This window comes from Mesocricetus auratus, unplaced genomic scaffold, assembly GCF_017639785.1.
Source record: "Mesocricetus auratus isolate SY011 unplaced genomic scaffold, BCM_Maur_2.0 Super-Scaffold_15014, whole genome shotgun sequence".
Lineage (NCBI taxonomy): Eukaryota > Metazoa > Chordata > Mammalia > Rodentia > Cricetidae > Mesocricetus > Mesocricetus auratus.
In genome coordinates this window covers 56,621,434-56,635,960 of record NW_024429186.1, presented here as the reverse complement: position 1 = coordinate 56,635,960, position 14,527 = coordinate 56,621,434, and the positions used below count along the sequence as shown (strand labels likewise).

General features: G+C 42.9%; 1 pseudogene; it reads right to left on the bottom strand.

Moving 5' to 3' along the window:
- Positions 1-10,406, bottom strand: part of LOC110342820 — a 29,583-nt pseudogene extending 19,177 nt beyond the window's left edge.
- Between the last annotated feature and the right edge of the window lie 4,121 nt (positions 10,407-14,527).

The following is a 14,527-nucleotide window of genomic DNA, read 5'->3' as shown; positions in this document are numbered from 1 at the left end:
AAGAAGAGAGGGGGTGAAGAGGAAGAGAGTTGGTCATGGGGGAACAGGAAGTTGAGGGGGTGGGGGCAGAATAGGGGGAAGAGGGAATCATAGGATCGAAGACAGATCAGGCACCAGAGTGACCTCGAGTGATCTAAAGGGATAACACCAATTGGCAAGCTAAGCAATAGTGGAGAGACCACCTCGAATGCCCATTCCTGATAATGAACTTGATGTCTATAACCATCCGGGAGCCTTCATCCTGTGACTGATGGAAGCAGAGGCAAACACACAATCACTGAACTGAACCCAAGGAACCCAGTGACACAGAGAGAGGAGTGATGAGCAAATTGGCAAAGAATGGGCTGGCAAAACCAGCAGAGACAGCTGATCTGAACAGGGGAGAGCTCTTAGACCCCAGACCGACAGTGGGGAGGCCAGCATGGGACTGATCTGGACCCCCCCAAATGTGAGTGTCAGTGAGAAGGCCTGGGCAACCTATGGGGCCCTGAGCTGTGGATCAGTGTCTATCCCTGGTATACAAACTGTCTTCGTGTGCCTATAGCACAAAGAGAGATGCTCTCTCGGCCTGGACTCTTAGGGGAGTGCCTGGACCCTACCAAGAGTAAAATGACAGACTCTAGATATCCCCTATGTGGAAGGATTTAGCAATAGGGTGGGAGGGAGGGGTGGGGAAGGGGAGTGCGGGAGGAGGGGAGCGAGAGGGAACTGGGATTGACATGTAAAACAAGCTATTTAAAATTAAAATAAAAAATGATAAAAAATTTCATTTTACATTCCAAGCACAGTTCTCCCTCCCAACCCTCCTCCACCCTCACTTTCCTCCACTTCCCCATCTAATGAGTAAGGGCTCCCATGTGGAGTCAATATATCTGGCACATTAAATTGTGGCAGAACCAAGCTTCTTCCCCCCTGCATTAAGGCTGATTCTTAGTTAATAAAAGATAGATTCACTCAGATATGCTTGTCTTTTACAGATGAACCCTTCAAGAGAGAGACTGATGGGCTCTTCTGGAAAAATTGTACTAGCCTTCAAGAATTAGGCTGCTGTGTGTTCAAATAAGAGGATAACATGACAAGGACCCAAGGGTGGTTTCTGGAGAAGAGAGCAATTTGGGGCTGACAGCAAGTAATTCCAGCTTCAGTCACACAACTGCAAGGGAGTTCTGCCAAGAGCTGGGGCTGGGAAAAATCCCATCTCAGATGAGATGGCAGCTCTAAGTCAGCACACTGAGACCCAGAGTGCATCCACAGAGGGCCAGATAAGACATTGTTGCATCAATGAAAAAGCAATAGATTGGACTTTTATTCTCCAACTAGAAAAAAATTTAACTTATTTACTTACTTCCAATTCATATCCTTTCTTATGTTTCTCAGACATTGTTAGTTGTAGCTCTTCAAATGGCTAATTTCTTCACTTAATCTTTCATGCTCCTATTTACTGTTCCTTTAAGTGCAAGTCAGTATCCTCATTCCTGTTAGTGAGGAACTAGGACATTAGCAACTCCACTCTGCTGTGCTTTCAGTTGCCACCTTTGGCTTGCTTTGCAAGTGTTTTCTGAGAAACTGAGCTCCAACATGAGGAATGCAAGAGCACGAAATAACTCAGTGAAGTAATTGCATTCCTAACCCTAACCCTAACCCTAACCCTAACCCTAACCCTAACCCTAACCCTAACCCTGCAGGGGAAGTGCAGCACACCTGCTCAGAGTGTTCCCTTATTAGGAAAAATGCAATGTGAGGTTCCTTGAAATAGAGTACATGCATTGACAAAACTCAGCTGCTTGACAAAACTCAGCTGCCCTTACTGTGAGGCTAACACCTTCTCAGGAAAGGCCAAGGGAAATTATGTGTAGGAACTCTGCTTAGGTGATGAAGAGACAGGATTGGTTAAGCAGACTGCGGGAGACTCAGTAAAGCTCAATTTAACATCAGGAAGGCACGGAACTACAAATTCATCCAACTGGGACTCACAATATCATTGGGTTTCCTGGTCCTGATCCTGGGCTTGTGACTTTTGCTTCTCACCAGAAGAATTCTTCCCACACATATGGAGAATATAACATGCATAGTGATGATGTTCAACAATTCTTAATATGTTGTTTTTAAGTAAGCATTTTATGGGTTTTAAAATTTAATTGAATTTAATTTTATGCATATACGTGTTTTGCTTGCGTCAGTGTATGCTCGTGATATGCATGTGTGGTGCCCAAGGCAGCCAGAAGAGGGAATTAGATCTCCCTGGAACTGGAGTTATGGATGACTTGAGACACTATGTGGTCTGCAAAAACAAGAGTTTCCAACTGATGAACCATTTTTCTAGCTCCTCATCATGGCATTTCATACATTGTTTTTATTCCTCTTTCTCCCTCTCTGCTCATTCTTCTGCAGTGGTCCTATTCCTCCTGTGTATAGCCTGTCTTTTTATGTCAAGTGTGTTCTACTGCTAACACCCCTCATTACATCTTCCTCTCACTGTCCCTTTTTGTGTGTCATGACACTCCCGACCCCTGCATTCAAACCTAGACTCCTGGTTTCTGTTTATGAGAGAAAATATGCAATATTCATCTTTCTCTGCCTGCCTTATTCTGGTTAACAAAAAGATTTCTAGTTCTAGGCATTTTTCTGAAAATGTCATATTTCATTTTCTTTTGGGGAAGTTGCCATTTACAGAAATCTTTGAAAGTACAATGTCCTGCAGTACCACCTTCTGTGGATGCCAGAGTCCTCTCATTAAAAATAATTTTGGTGCTCAAAATTGTGTTTTGGGGGGTATCTGCTAAACATTTGAGCCTATGTATTTTCATGTTGAGTTTCTGAATATTGGATACCATTACCAGTGTTGAAGAGATAGCCTTTAATGTCCTTCTGAATGCAAGTGTGCTAGTTAGACAGGCAAGAAAGGAACTAAAACCAACACCAAAGCAGATCACTGGGTTCAAATCCCCCTCTCAGCTGCTTAGCTCTCTGTACCCATATCTTCCTTTGTTCACTGATGATGACAGTCCTGGCTACTTTATGGATGTACTATAAAAGCTACATGAGTTTTGATACAATTCATCACATAGTAGGCACTGGAAATCTTTGTAACCATCATATTTTCACACAAAATTGATAGTTACCTAATAAGGGAAGAATAATTTCTATCAAGTAGAAGTGTATACACTGGACCTCAGAGAATGTGGGGGATGCATCCAAAACAGGCTGTAGAGCAGGCTCCATATTCAGGGGCCATCGCAGTCTCCCCCCTTCTCATACTGTTGCGCCCCTTACTAAGTGCTAAGTTTGTTTTTATAATAAACTTTATGAAGGAGGGTCTCAGTGAGAATAAAATATGGGCTGCAATGGAATGTTCCGGTGTCATTTCCCTGAACAACCTGAGTTGTCATCTTCTTTGACTTGGCTTTCATATCTAACAAGAACAGATGAATGGTGTTTGCATCCCTTCTTTTTTTTCATTTTTTTAAATTTTCCAGTTTAAATTTAGATAAGAAACAAGGTTGCTTCACAAGTCAGTTCCAGGTCCCTCTCTCTTTCCCTCCCCTCCTCCCGTGCCCTCCCCCCACAACCCCCCTCCTCCGTTATCCCCTAATTTCTGATGAAGCAGTTCCATCTGTGGTCCAGCTCCTCTTCCCAATACCTGTGTTCCCAGATTTGGCTATCTGATCTCCTTATGGAGATCTGGCATAGAATTTAGCAAAGCTTCAGTGGGCCAAAAGATATAGAATATCCATAAAAATTCAGAAGCCTTTTATGTATGTTCTAAGTAGTAAGATGTATGAATTGTGTGATAAAGGCAGATACAACAGGTCTTATCCATAATCTCCACAATCGGCAATTGGGAGACTAAGTCAGGAGGATTACTACAAGTCTGAGGGTAGTCATGAGTACTTAATGAGCACCAACCAAGTCTAGGCTACATATATGACCCTGTTCAAATGAGCCATCAAACCACCACCAATAAATAAACTGGAAGATATAGATTAGACTTGCAAATAATAGCTAAAATCATATTTGTCGTGTAAAAAGAATGTGTATGGCTAATCCAAAGGGGAAGTTGATAGTTCTGGTAATATTCCTTTTTAATTTTTACCCAGGAGAATTCCTGCTTTCTTTATATGATCCCCCAAAGAGGACATAATCCCAGAGAAGTCTGTTACCACAGACCTCATCTTAAAACACCACCATGAGGAGCTTCGTCTTACCTCAATTTGATGTGCTAGGTTTTGTTCTAGTCCATGGGAGGCCTGCTCCTCTCTGAATGGAGACAGAGGAGGAGTGGTGGGGGGTGTAGATGGGAGTCAGGGAGAGGGAACAGGAGGAGAGGAGAGAGGATAAAATGTGGTCAGTATGCAAAATAAATGAAAAAACATTAATTAAATAAAATCAAAAATAATAATAAAAAGCACCACTATGAATGTTTTGAAAGTTGTCGCAGCACATTTGAGAAACCAGCCACCATGGAGACACAGCAACATAGGGCCTTTTCTCTGGTTTCTAGGACGTCCTAAGAGAGGATGCTTACTGCCTCCTGAAGTTTCATGTTGCTCACCCTAACATCCAACACGGTCCACAAGAAGTCCTGCTTTCTGGACTTACAAAATCTTCACAGTGATCTTATAAGCCAGACTGTACTAAACTCCCCAGCTTACAAAAGAAAATACTGAAACTCTGGACAATGGAATTCCTTACACCTGGTGATGAGCAGGACTGCATATATAGGATAATCCAAAATTATGCATCTTTAAACAAGGTACTCCTTAATCCCTGTTGTATCTACATATTTTTATCTCAATCTCTTCTCATAAGATGAAACAGGAGTGGTTAATTTGTCATATTTCCATCCTTCAGAACATGTTGGAGTCTGAAGAAACACTAACATTAGATGAGGAAGGAGATGGGAAATGGGTAAAGAACAAGAAAGCAACAGAACTCTTGTTGACTGGCCAATGCTGCGCTACTGAAGCCAGCCCTGGTTGTTAATTAATAGGGCAGGTGAAGAGGGTCTGACTACTAAGGCTGAGATGCTAAGAGTTACAGTCTATGTTTACCAGTGAAAACAAACACCCACTGGCCACCAGTTATGTTGTTGTTTTTGATCTTCATCTGATAAATGTGGAATACATATTTATTTGAAGTATAAATGAAGCATTCACCAAGTAGACCAGCTGCTGGGTTTCAGTTTTAAAAAAGGTTTCAGTAAATTGCAAAGTATTTGGATCCCATCAAGTATTAAGCTAGAAGAATTAAGCTAGAAATCAGTTTTAAAAAGAAGATAAACAAAAATCCCAGAATTCTTGGAAAGGAAACATTTACATTTTAAATGTACTTTATACGTACAATGAAAACTACCCATTTGAGTTTGTATTGACAAATACACACACTCCAGCACCTCTCAGTAAGCACCTTTCCATAGAAATTTAGCCAAGGTTACAGCTGACTTGATTTCTGTCTTCTTGAGACTAAGCATGCAATATGGAATCCATAAGCCTCATACAATGTGCTTACATTACATCAGCACCATTGATGGTTATTGGCACTAATTAGTCAGTGACTGAGGCTTTGCTTTGTTGAGTAATATGTTTTGTGGACACACCTTTGCATGGGTGTGTCATCTTGCTCATCCATTCAGCAGGGGAGTGAGCTTTGGTTTATCTCCAGTGTTTGGTAATTATGAATAATGTCTAGAGCATGTTCATAACTAAAGTTGTGCATCTAAGTGTAGATTTAACTTAATAAACTGTTATTTGTTTCCCAAAAAAAACCAAAAAACCAAAAAAAATTGTGTTTTGGTTTTAGATTTTGGTATAGGTTGATTTTAAAAGTTGAAAAACCACAACTAGCATTTACAGTGGTGTAAATGTAGCATTGTTTTAAAATATGACATAAAATAATGCTAGATGATTTAAGTGAAAGAGATTTTGAAGGGAGTCATGGGAACTGATGGGGTGTTTATAGAACTAGATTCAGAATCATGGCGCCATAATTAAAGCACAACAGAGTTAAGAACTGGGGTAGGTAGAGTAAGAAACTAGTTTCTTAGAGGAATGCTGCAGGAATTTCTGTAGTTTCTGTAGAAGGTTTGCTCAGCATACTTTGATTACAGCTCTGTAAGGAAGGGAAGAATTGTTAGGAAGGATGCCAGATATGGAAAAAAGTGCTGAGGAACACATGCTGTCTGAAACAAGGCAAGGCTAGGCCTTTTATGGCCCAGAAAAGTTTTGTCTAAAATGGGATCCGGATGCGTATGATCACTAAGAGCTCAAATACCATGTTTCTGAAATTCCCCCTTTCCATTTTCCAAGGCCCCTTCCAAGCAAGAAACGAAGAGAACAGACAAAGACTGAATGTAAAGATACAGTTACTCATCAGAATAGAGTGGAAATGGAGCAAGCTGGCATCATCTGTAGAGGGGCCCTGCCTCCTGCACATATGCTAAGTCAGCTGTTCTTTGGAACATTGCTGACTTAAGGGAAAAGTGAGCTCGCAAGATGATGACATCATTGTGTGTAATTTGTAAGGAATAGCTCAGCAACATGGAACTCCTCTTGGTTCAGGTTGCTGATGAAGCACGTGACAGCCTGTTAGCAATCTGGGACTTCTACCTGTATTAGTTGCATGCATACTTGCTTGAAACAATAGACATAAATTATATAACACAAGCCTGTCAATCAAAATAGAGAACCACTCAAACTATACCTTGTGTCAACCAAACCTCTCTTCCTTTTGGCCCATAAAAGGAAATCTGAGACAATAATTTGGGTCCTTAAGTACTGGTTCATTCTTGTGGTCCACTGTTGCTCTTGACAGTGTATTTCATTCTGCTCTATAAGAACGTTTTGCTTTTGAGTAAGTTCCCAGATAGTTTGAGACCTGTGTGAGCACTTGCTTCAACTCCTTGAATAGGTGGCTAAAATCCTGAAAATACCCAGTCCAGTCCCTGACCACTAGTAATGGCTGCACATGTGGTCAACTTACAAAGTCTCCTTTCTGAACAAAGCACTCTAGAGATTTAAGTGCCACTTGTCCAGTTGGCCTATGCCAGACTGAGGTGAAGTTCATTGCCATAGGAGCCTTCCTGTTAGTAAGTCCCCCCCCCCCCCCCCGCCACTAGTGTTTCTGTTTGGTAAGTTCCCATAAACCCTGTGCTTCTTGCATAATCTCCTTACATTATCTCCCTTTTCTCGGGAGCCCACCCCATTTCCCTAGTGTTCTTGTCTCTACTAGGGGAAGGGAGCAGTCATGAAGTCGTGAAATGATGCTAACCCTCAAAACACCAACCCTGATCAGAAAAGCACCTGTGAAGGTTACCTGACTAGTTAGGCCTATCTATTTAAAATGATAATATTTTTAAATATCCATTAAATATGTTTTTAAATGGTGGAGAGTGAGGGGAAAGATTTCAAATTACTTGTGCTTTATTTTTCCATCTTGTTTGGTGAATTTCAGGTTGTGACTAAAATATTCTCTCTTACTGTGCCTATATCGTAAAACAATGGCAGGTTATTATCTTGGGGAACTTGCCCTTGCTTTGGAGACTTTGACAGTTAATGGCCTAATATGTTCAATTATCTGGTGGTACATTTGCCTTGCTGTAGGTACCTGGAGGGGAATTTGTTCCTTTCTATGTACTGATCAGTGGTCCTTGACTGTTAATAGAGTCCCACCCACAGCAGCTTTCCTACCTGTGGAAAAGGTAACTTTTACACCTGTCTGAAGAATTTCCATTTTTTGTTTCTAGAAGGGAAAATATGCCAAGAGTTTCCATATTGGATTTGAATATAATATGCAACACCAAACACAACATCTTCTAGGAAGGGACTTCAAGCCAAAGAGGGAGAACTGTTAGAGTCACACACACATACTTCATAGGGAGTTCTAAGTGACCCAAAGGAGGAAGACCCAAGAAATGGGTACATGTAATGTGATCACATGGACGTTGTCACAGGCAGAATGAAAGTGGGCTGTGTACTCACAGTCAGTTAATTTAGCTGATCAGTTATTTCTCAATGAGTACATTGCTGTCTGAGGTTCTTTGGGAACCTAGTACTAGAGGTTGCTTGCCACCTCCAGCATCTCCAAGAAACAAATGTAATTATTCCCTTGTTCCGTGGCAATGGTCCCTCCTGCTCTGCCTGCAGCTTATCTGAGTCCAGACTACAAGACTTTCTCTGCCCAAACTGGGAAGGCGCTGGTCAAACCAGGACTGACTGTTCACCCAGGAGTAGGATTCTGTTTTGGGTCCAGGTTGTAGAGTGGTGGGATGCACCCAGGAAGCAGAGGGAAAGAAAGGCTAAGTACTGAGGTGAAACAGTCAGTGTGCAGTGCTCCTGAGGTCACAGTGCCCATGTTTCCAGCTCAGTCTTGGATTGCAGACATCTTGAGGACCTCTCTCTTCCAGGACACTTTCTTCTGTTCTGCCCTGTTCCTTACAGCCTTTCTTTTAATCCTTGTCCTGCCCACTATACCTACCTCCTGTACCAGGTAGGGGATCCATGAGAGAATGACTTTCTAGCTTCCTTCCTGGAAGGTACTTACCTGCAGATCTTCAAAGGTAATGCAGTGCCCTGCTTCTGAGTGTTTCCTTGATCCAGGCTCCAGGAGCAGGCCTTGTATTAGTCAGGGTTCTCTAGAGAAAAAGAACTTATAAAAGATGTATGTATTAGACACATGTATATTCTATCCCGTGTGTGTGTGTGTGTGTGTGTGTGTGTGTGTGTATGATAAAAAGGGAATTTATTAGAATGCCTTACAGGCTGTAATCCAGCTAGAATAACAATAACTATCTTTCAATGGAAAGTCCAAGAATCCTATAGTTCTTCAGTACATAAGGCTTGATGTCTCGGCTGGTCTTCCATATATATACTGGGATCCCGAAGAAGCAGGCTATCATACCAGTAAAAGAATGGACTTGCTAGGTGAGCAACAGGTTTAGCAGACAAAGAGAGTGCCTCCTTTTTCCCATGTCCTTTATATAGAATGCCAGCAGAATGTGTGGTCAAGATTAATGGTGGTCTTCCCACCTCAAAGATCCAGATTAGATCTAAATTGAAGTATTTCATTAAGAAAATAAAAATCCCTCATGGGTGTGCCCAGCAATCTGGGTTTCATTTAATTCTGCATGTATCCAAGTTGACAACCAAGAATAGTCAACATGAGCTTCAAAAGGAACGCCTAATTACAGTATTTTAGGGTCTCTGGTGGGTCAAAACACTTTTTGGAACAAAACCCTTTTTGGGACCAAATGGGTTTCCTAGATACTCCTCTACATATGAAACTGGCTAGAGACCAACTTAGCAAAAACACAAATAAATAAATTTTGGGTCCTTTAAGTTTTGATATCAAATGTCACAACCCAGCATTTACCCCAGTAACTTCATTGTCTTTTCACACTGAAGATACTCTTAGCTCCAGGAAACAAGCTGTGGTAACTTTGTGACTGTCCTTATGATTATATCACATGTACCCATTTCTTGGAGCTCTTTCCTTTGGGTCAACAACTCCCTGTCTCTTGAACTCTGCTCTGTAACCTGTCCCACAGAAACAAATCTAATCTGGTTCACACAGATACCCAGACTACTCAGAGTTCTCATAAAAATTGCTGATTTTCTATCTTAGGCTTGGACTTTCACATGAAGACCTGTTCTTGAGGACCATCTGCCCTTCTGCCCTCTGAGATGTTTTTCAGAGATGGCTAGTCTGTATCCACTTTATTGGACCACTGGGCCAGAGATTTGATCACACAGAAATACAGGTGCTACTGTGAGAACGGGATGCAGATCACATTATAGCAATACTGAGTAGTGCGAGGGGAATGTCTTAAAGAGTAGAGGGGAGCATGTAGGGCCAACTACAGAAGGGAGTTGAGGGAGACAGTGTTGATGCTTCTAAGCTAAGAACTGGGTACCATGGAAGCCCTATGGAGCTTTACACTTCTGTGAGGGGACCAAGACTCTGGAGGATGGGCGAAACCAGGCTGTCTACCACTGCATGGAAGAGCAATGCTAGCACAGCCACAGCTTCCCTTGCAGTGTGCCCCCAACTTAGGCTGATAGGATGGGGTCTCCCTGCACACTGTCTTTTGCCCCTTGGTGCTTCCAATGGTCCCCAATGCAGGACTACTCATAGGATGCCTTTGACCAAGCAACAGGTGACAGGTCATTCCCCCAGGTGAGTGCCTTAAACTGCTGCTGTCTCAACGATCCAGCCTGATCAGGAAGAGTAAAGAAAGCAATGGTTGGAGCATCAGGGGTTTTCTCATTTCTCAAGCCTTCTTTAGGTGTGAGAATGTCTCAAATGCTTAGACATTTCCCTCTCCTTTGCTTTAGTGGGAACCCACTCACCTCCAGTAAAATGACTGTCACGTTTTCTGTTTCCAGGTTCACACCTCTTGCATTCTGTCCCATTTGGGGTATCTTATTTTAAGCCACCACCCTCCTGTGACAGCACTGTGCTCTCTCCCTGTCCCCTGGGAGCCAGTCATCAACCAACCCCACCCATCTCAGAGTCACCAGCTCTTCCATTCATTTTTAAGTAGTTAGTAGAAAGAACAGTGGTGTGCAACAGGTATTTCCTGCCCCTGGTTGGACCTCAGAGCTAGAAAACTGGGATAGATTCCCCATGCCCCTCCTAAGATGCACTCTCTGGCATTGTTCAGGACTAGAAGAGACTGGAGGAAAGAGCAGGTGCAGGTCACACTAAAAAATGTGAAAAGGCCATACACGTTGGCCTTGAGTAGATTATCTTAGTCTCATCTGACAAAAGCAATTATACCATTATTTTCCATATCCTGTACCACAGCATCTTAAAAAAATGGTCAGAAAAACATGACATTCTGCTATGAGGATAAACCACTGTGCAAGTGTCATGGGGGTCATGTCCATGAAAAAATCTTTACTGCTTATAACTTTTGGCTGCTTTGACTGATTTTTTAATGTATTACTTTACCCAAAATGCAAAAAGCAAATGCTTTATGTGATCAGATCAACCTGAGTGGTACCATGCTATCCATGCCCATCTTTAAAATGAAAACCATTTCCCTCCTGTCCAGCACTGTGACTAGAAAAAGGAAAGTAATGGGAAAGAAGTAGGATTAACACTCTAGGGGAAGGGGGATGCGACAGCCTGTCCAGCCAATTGGTGAGCACCAGGTTCAGTGAGACTTTGTTTCAATGGATACTATAGAGAGACTGTGGAGATGTGTCTCCGTCACACCTGAGGAGTAGAGTTTGTATTCCCAGAACCCACGTAAGAAATGAGTATGAATGGGTTCATCTATAACCCTGGCACTGGAGGGATGAAGTGGCAGAGAGGCAGGCAAATCCCTGGAACTCATCTAGATCCCTCTAGCCAATCTAACCAGTTGGCGTGTGCAATCAACCAAGTGAGACTCTGTGTCCAAAACTCAGGCTAGAGTGATAGACGAAGTTATGAGATGTCCCCTTGTTCTACTACAATGATAGAGGAAGATATGAGATGTCCCCTTGCTCTCCTACAATGTTAGGGGAAGATATGAGATATCCCTTTGCTCTCCTACAATGATAGAGGAACATATGAGATGTCCCTTTGCTCTCCTACAATGTTAGGGGAAGATATGAGATGTCCCCTTGCTCTCCTACAGTGTTAGAGGAAGATATGAGATGTCCCTTTGCTCTCCTACAGTGATAGAGGAAGATATGAGATGTACCTTTGCTCTCCTGCAGTGAGGACCCAAGTCTATGGATTCAGGGCAGTTCTTATCCAGGTATAGTCTCCTGAACCTGACTGGATGAAGTAAATGGTCCTAAGGGAGGCTGTGGTTCCTTGTGGATGATCGGTAGTGTGGGAACTTCAAATCACTGATGAGGTCAGTGCTACATCTTTCTGCCCCTAAAGTAATTTCTCAGGCCACAGGAAGTATCCATACCCCACTCAGAAGATTGACTTCCCTCCAGGTGGCTCCTTTCTAGCCTCCAGACACTTAACACAGTCTGGCTGGGCAGTCATCGGGGAAATTACTCTAGAAAGTTTACCCATTCCTCTCCTTCCTTAAAAACTCCTGGCAGGAAACAGATTCCATGAGTGTCCACCTTCCACCCAGTCCCAAGTGGGGTATTAGGTTTGTCAGCTTAAGAGAGCAAAACTCACTGATGTTTCACAGACTGGCTAGAAGCCGTCTGGGCACAAGATGCTGTGGCCTCCACAACTCTTCCTATAGTTAATAAAGAGATCAAGTGTCTTGCTCTTCCGGTTGACAATAATTGTAACTGGTAGATTCAAGGGTGGGCAGTGGAGAGGAACACACACACACACACACACACACACACACACACACACACACGAGCCCTGTTACCTGGTGGATGCTGGAGGATCTCTCCATGGTTTTTAATCTCTTCATGATAATGCAAGAGCTATGAGAGGAGAAAAACAACTCACAAAATCTGTCTGCCAGGGTAGGATGCCTTTCCTATAGCATGTTCGTGTTCATAGCTGGTTTTTTCCCCATTTAATTACAGGCATTTTCTGGTTGGTTCCTGAAAGCCCTATGTTTTATAGGTGTAAATATCATCTGCCCCAGGTCCTGCCCATCCACTCCTCTACAGCTCCCTGTCTTCCTCTCAGTCAGAGCCTGTGGCTGTTTGCAACTCTTTCTTGGTCAGCGTTCACTGTAGAATTCTGGTGCTGGCCTTCAAAGCAAAGATATATTCTGCTGCAAAGGAGCTGTCTACAGTGTGGAGCCCAAACATAGGATCTGGGAGATGTTTTAGTGGTTAAGAATGCTTGCTGCACTTGCAGAGGACCTGAAGACAGTCCCAGGAACTCCAGTACCTGCTTATAGCCTCCTGTAACTGTACATGTTAATCACACATATATGCATCACATACACATCACAACACACACACACACAATCACTCTCTCCCTCTCTCTCTGTCTCTCTCTCTCTCTCTCTCTCTCTCACACACACACACACACACACACACACACACACACACAGTCGGGAGGTAGGAAGAGAGGGGGAGGGAGAGAGAATTTCAAAAACACTTAAATATAGTGAAGGAATTAAACAATTGGAAACTACTTTGTAACTGTTGTCCATGTTTTGCAAACACTGCCCCCTGCTGGTTAGCTCTTGAGTTTTCTGTGTTGCTTTCCCAGTCTTGAAACGTTAAACAATGTTTTGGGAGTTTTGTTTGATTTTTGTGTGTGTGTGTGTGTGTGTGTGTGTGTGTGTGTGTGTGTGTGTGTGTGTTTATGTGTGTGTCGTGTATCAGTGTGGCCATGCACACTTATGTGCTTCTGAGTGACCACAGGGAGGGCAGAAGGCTGCTTGAAGGCAGCTTCTACCACTCTTCAACCCTTTGCCCTTGAGGCAGGGTCTCTCACTGAATTGCTCTCTGTGAGATTGGCTTCCAGGAGTTCCAGGATCTGTCAGTCTTTGCCTCCTGGTGCTGGGATTACAGGCACAAGTGGTCTCACCAGATATTTATTTGGTTGCTGAAGATTCAAACTCAGGTCCCCATGCTGGCACAGCAAATGTTCTTACCCATTGAGAGCTAATACCCATCTCCCCAGTTCAACATATTTTTTATTATGTGTTATTCTAGAGAGCCCCCTTTTCTCATCCCTTGTTTAATAATATGTTACTGTGCCTACACAAGAATCCAAACACAAACATCTATGTTAGTTTTGTTCACAATGTGCAAATGCAGAGGCAGCACAGATACCTTTCAGTAAGTGGATGGATGACTGGATAAAGTGACACATCCAGACAATGGGAACTAAAAAGAGATGAGTTGTCCAGACACACAGAGCCCCAGAGGAAACCTATACATATCCTCCTGAATTAGTTATCTGTGTGTGGGATTGTGTGTTACGGTCTTGGCTCTGCAAACCATTTTTTGACTTGTCTATAGAGTGATAGGGTGAGATAAAACCCACAGCAATTGTCCCATTGGAATACACTGTGAACATGGGGACACTCTCTGTGTGTGATCCAGGTACCCCCATTACTCTCTGAAGGAGGGATCAGTCAGAAACCCTGAAGTCTACAGGCTGTAATAAAAATGGTCTTCCAGTTCTCAGGTACCCCCAGCACACACACCAGTGGCTCAAGTTCCCATGGCACATCTCTATAATATGGATCTGTACCTGTGTTTAGACTCCATGCATGGAATCTCACTGGCTGTCCATTCATCTTCATGTGGACACTGCTGGAAAACACTTTCCAGATGCCTTGTGCCCTATGATCCACACTGAACTTGTTCCTCCCCAGCCTCCTAAAATCTCTAAAAATTCGTGCTAATTTGATTTGGGCACTGGAAGAGATTGGCAGCTGCACTTCCAATATAGAAATTTTTTTCTCTGTGATTTTATGACTGGGTGAGAGTTCTGGCTACTACAATCCTTGGTTTAGATTTACTTGGGAGATTCCAACTAAAGGTAAATATACAAACCGTGGTCAGAGGTGGGCTGATCATCTTGAGGTCTGAGCATACAAATACATGCCATACACTTGGACACAACAGGGAAGAAAGAGATGTAGTATCTA